This window comes from Danio rerio, chromosome 20, assembly GCF_052040795.2.
Source record: "Danio rerio strain M-AB ecotype USA chromosome 20, GRCz13ab, whole genome shotgun sequence".
Classification (NCBI taxonomy): domain Eukaryota; kingdom Metazoa; phylum Chordata; class Actinopteri; order Cypriniformes; family Danionidae; genus Danio; species Danio rerio.
The window spans coordinates 5,259,331-5,265,000 of record NC_141040.1 but is presented as its reverse complement, the minus strand read 5'-3'; positions in this window follow the sequence as shown (position 1 = coordinate 5,265,000).

Genomic DNA, 5,670 nt, shown 5'->3' with positions numbered 1-5,670 from the left:
AAATGACATGACAAATGTGAAAGAAAATATTTCAATATTTCACATTTTATAGAATTGACAGTAAAATACCAGAATAAAACGGTAACACTTTACAGTAAGGTTCATTAGTTAATGCATTTACTAACATGAACTAATCATGAACAACACTTGTACAGCATTTATTAATCATGATTGAACATTTACTAATGCATTATTAACATCCAAGTCTGTGCTTGTTAACATTAGTTAATGCACCGTGAGTTAACATGAACTAACAATGAACTGAATTTTCATTAACTAACGTTAACTAACATGAACAAATACTGTAGTAGATGTGTTGTTCATTGTTTGTTCATGTTAGTAAATGCATTAATTAACATTACCTAATGAACCTTATTGTAAAGTGTGACCAATAAAACTAATCAAACAATACATGTGGAAGAAGAGCTGGTTAGATCTCTAGTTATTATGCCATATTGCATTAAAGAATACAACATGCATAACTGATTTCTTTTATTGCTTAATCACAGGTCTTTGTCGTCATATGTTTCACTAAGTACTTTATGACGTAAGGAATTTTGACCTTTCCAACAGGTTGCATTCCAGCAGTGCAGGTATTTCAGAGGATAAACCAATTACAGAGGATGAACCCACTTCTGTTATCAGACTAAAAAAAAACAATGTCATTCTTACATTACAGGAATTCTGATACTCCCCAGATTTGTTTTAAATAAAAAGATGTTTTTCGACAAAGATATTTACTGGAAATGTATTGCAAAATAGAAGCGTTTTACTTGTGAATCGTGGGCTACGTTGTATATAATCCAACATAAATAAAATTTATAGAAATTTATATTAAATATTTTCCCAGAGTTAGGTTGCGTCTGGAAGGGCATCCACTGTGTAAAATCGTGCTGGAAAAGTTGGCGGTTCACACCTCTGTGGCAACCCCAGAATAATAAAGGGACTAAGCTGAAAAGAAAATGAATGAATGAATATTAAATATTATAGCAGCTTTCCATCCTGCTATAGTTGAGTGCTTGATTTAATCTGCTGTGGTAATTCTATTCTGTTGCTGTGACAACAACTGTAAACAAATAACCAAATACATGAAATTCTCTATATTATACTACAATGCGCCACATTTTACTTTAGTGAACATTAAAGTGTACTACATTCATTAACCCTTGTGTGCTGTTGGAAGAGTTGGAATACTCAAACTTGGACTATGGAATTTGATTGGACTTGGAACTGTTATGGACTCGGATTTGACTCAAGACTTGTACATTTTGGAAATATTACAAGTACAATCGAGTCATCCAAAGCATGAATTAGAATTAATCTTGTAATATAAGCGCTGCAGGTGCCAAGCTGAGGCATCCTTTTCGCTTCTTTTCATGAAGCTTCTGAGAGAGTCATATAAGGGTTTTTGTCCGACTCTTACGACAGAGAGAGAGAAAGAGAAAGCGGGCTGCTTCTCCCAATCCAGAGTGTGCGATACACAGCGGCAGACAGTTGAACTGGGTTTCCCCCTTGCCTGGTGTTCTTTGAGTCCGGTCCTCCAGAGAGGTTTGTGTTTTTCTGAATTTCCTAAAAGAGCAACATGGTTGTGCAGCACTTCTTTTTCAAGACATCACTCTGACTGTTTCTGGATGCAGTGGTTTCCTGTGCCTGGATGATGGGCATGAGTGGACATGTTGATGTGGTGCTCGCAGGCAGTGCATTGGCAAGTCTGTTCCACAGTTAAGATCGTGGCTCGCTCTTGCAAAAGAGCCACCAACCCCAGTTGTCCCCCGTTCTGCGGTTGGCACTAGGGCAGTTCTGAGGTTACAGTGGGAGTAAATTCACCGCCTTCAGGCTTGTGGACCTCTCACTCCTCCACACACTTCATCCAAGCTTCAAAAGTGAAAAGCGCTCCATCCTCGGATGGTCGCCCTCTCACTTGATGACACAAAGGTTCAGATGTCCCACACCGATTGGGTGCCCTCCAAGACTGCATGAGTTCTACAAAGCCAGATCCCATGCCATAAAACCATAAAAGTTCTGACCTTTAACCCCTCTGAGAGTCACTTACCTCGAAAGCAGTGACTTTCTAAATTGAAGAGAATCTACAGAAACTTTCTGATCAGTTGTTCAATATGTTTATCTCTAATCCCCCTTACCCTGGCCCAAGATATGGCCTGGGTCATTGTAAGCTGACATAAAAGTTCCTCTGGTGATATGTATATCTATAGAATTCATGAGTTTGATCATGTCATGTTGGGTATCATTTTAAAACCAGCTAAACTCTGCGGACCCGGTACCGGGTCAGTGACGTCATCGACTTGCGCTTTAAGATTTAAGCATTGCACCAGACCCCCGTAAGGGGTTTCGTTTGTAAGTGTAGAATCTATATTTTATGCACATATGATATGCATCACTTTGGTTTTTATTCTACTCTACAAAAGTTATTTACTCTTAAATGCACAGTATTTTGGATACCCGAGCTGGGTATTGAACATTGGTTCCTTTTCATATTTTTCATATGGTTCATATATGACACATGTACAAGTTATAGCTCAAATGAAAGCTCTTGCCGGTGCTCATACGGTTCTAACAATCTTTTGACTGAATTATATTCACATATCAAACAGTTGTCGAATGAATCACGGTGTCTCCATGGCGCAGAAGTGAAAACAATACATTTATGATCAATAAGCAGCCCCAGATAGCACAGACAGCTGTCATCTCTTACCTTATGCAGTGCGCTTCAGGGCCATTCTCCTCTGTTTTTGAGGTGATGTGCATAAGTAATCCTTTTATACGTCTAATGTGGTCCAAACACAGTGAATTATGTTTGATCAAACAAAAGAATAGTGAAATAGGAAAACAATGATCGATCCCTGTGGCTTGTATAGCACCTCTCATCAGTTGGAATATGATAACTTTATACATTATACATTATGGTAGAGACATTTTTCTTTTTTCCTATGATTACAGACATGTGCGGGAACAACCAAAATTAATTACAGCACGCTAGACCACACAGAACCTAAAAGGTACACTTTCAAATTTGAGTTTATAAAAAAAAACAAAAAGCGCCTCTTTTTTTAGGTGTTTATTATAACACAGACGACATATACAGATATTTTAAACACTTTCAATAGTGTTTTATGAAAATTCAAAAAGTTTTCTTTAAAATTGAACCAAATTTTTGCATTTACACCTTTGCATGTAGATTTGGGAAGCTTTTACATTTGGGTAGGCAAAATCCAGGTGTAAATCCTAAAATAGCAGCAGAGTTTAACTGGTTAAAGGTCTCAGTGGGAGTGGAAATATGGTCTCAGTTCTATGTCTGTAGTGCAGACCAAAAATCTCAGTTTGGGCAGAATTTTGCCCTACTGATGAGTGAAATTGACTGTAACAAGATCTTTGTCAGGCTTTTGCTTTCTACTCCCGGTGGTAATTGGCTTTAGGATAAACTATAACCAGACAATGTTTTTAGTGACGTTTGTATTACCTTAAATTTCAGAGTATTTCTCCTAGACTGGTTACTTACAAAAAAAAATCGACAAAATTTCCAGGGAACAATCTGTATCCAGAACTTCTTACACAATTACATTATATCTCTGCTGCCAGGTATGCTGACTCTTTAAAAATTATTTTAATATTGTTCTTTGAATGTTCTGCTGATCAATGCATTGTATAATTTGATGTTTTCTCCTTTTTTGAATTGAAAGTATTTTTGTAATGTTTATTTTTATTGTCTGGTAGAAAAAAAAAATCTTTCTTGATTCATTTTAGAAATCATCATTACCAGTAAACTGTGTGTTGACCTTTTTGTATTTTACGGCCCGAGTGGATCAACCTAGAGCAGAGGTCACCAATCTCGTACCTGGAGGTCCGGTGCCTTGCAGGGTTTAGCTCCAACTTGCCTCAACACACCTGCCTGGGTGTTTCAAGTATACCTAGTAAGACCTTGATTAGCTTGTTCAGGTGTGTTTGATTAGGGTTGGAGCTAAAATCTGCAGGACACCAGCCCTCCAGGAACAAGGTTTGAAGTTAAAAACAGATAGCACTTATTTCTTTATTTCTTCATTTTTGATCAATCAGGCCTTTTCAGACAAAGAACAAACTGTAGGCAGCCGACTAAAAACATAACAGTTGCCTGACCAAGAATAGAAAAAGAAAGAATAACTGGTAGTTATACCTAATGATAGGTAAGTAAAGTGAGCCAAAATAAGAAGTCTTTAAAATGAATGCATAAATAATATTATGATCGCCATCAAAGAAATCTGTCTAGCGGCCACTTAAAATTGGAGTCAGATGTTAAACAATAACAGAGTCAGTATCAACTGGAAATTAAAATGTAATAATAAACGAAGTGACTTGAATAGCTGTCACTAGATGGGAATTTTACTGTGTGAATTAATTCTTTTTAAATGTTTCTGTTCTAAACGTAACTGTCTAAGTATAATGTTTGTATGTTTATTTTATTATCCTGATAAGATGCCTGCTAGAAAGCCATACGGCCTTGAAGTAGATAAGTATTCTTTGTGTGTGCTCTTCAATGTCGGAGACATGAAGCGCTCTGACCATCATGACCACAGAAATATTCTCCTGTTATTTCTGACCTTTGTATGCTTGATGCCTGAGTAATCATTGGAGATATTTTTTAGGCTTGTACGCACACAAACATAATTTATGGAAGTCTATCACGTTTTATATTGCCAATCAGATTAAAGCACCTGCATGTCTGACGCAGTTGGTGACGAGTTAGAGAATAATTATTGTTGATTTGAGATTGTAAGCAGAGAGGCCTATGAACTCTGTGCTAGTGTTGAAGCTTGCTTCTGCTGATGACAATGCAAACTATCCTTAGTAAACTTTCATTCATTCATTCATTTTCTGCTACTTTTCTGGGGCCGGGTCACGGGGGCAGTAGTCCTAGGAGAGAACCCCTGACTTCCCTCTCCCCAGACACTTCTTCCAGCTTCTCTGGGGGATCCCAAGGCGTTCCCAGGCCAGCCGAGAGACATAGTCCCTCCAGCGTGTCCTGGGTCTTCTCCGAGGCCTCCTCCCGGTGGGACATACCTGGAACACCTCCCTATATAGGCGTCCAGGAGGCATCCGAAACAGATGCCCGAGCCACCTCAGCTGACTTCTCTCGATGTGGAGGAGCAACGGCTCTACTCCAAGCTGGGTGTCAGAGCTCCACACCCTATCTATAAGGGTGTGCCCTGCCACCCTTCGGAGGAAACTCATTTTGTCAGCTTGTATCCGAGATCTTGTCCTTTCAGTCATTACCAAAATCTCATGACCATAGGTGAGAGTAGGAACGTAGATTGACCGGTAAATCGAAAGCTTTCCCTTTCGGCTCAGCTCCTTTTTTACCACAACGAACCAGTACATTGACCGCATTACTGCTGCCGCTGCACCGATCCGCCTGTCAATCTCACGTTCCATCCTTCCCTCACTCGTGAACAAAACCACAAGTTCCTTAAACTCCTCCACCTGTGGTAAGGGCTTTCCGCCAACCTGGAGATGGCAAACCACCTTTTTACGGTGGAGCACCATGGCCTCAGAGGTGTTAATTCTCACATCACACTCGGCAGCAGACTGCCCCAGTGCATGCTGAAGGTCCATGTTTGATGAAGCCAACAGAACAACATCATCTGCGAATAACAGAGATGAAATCCTGTGGTTCCCGAA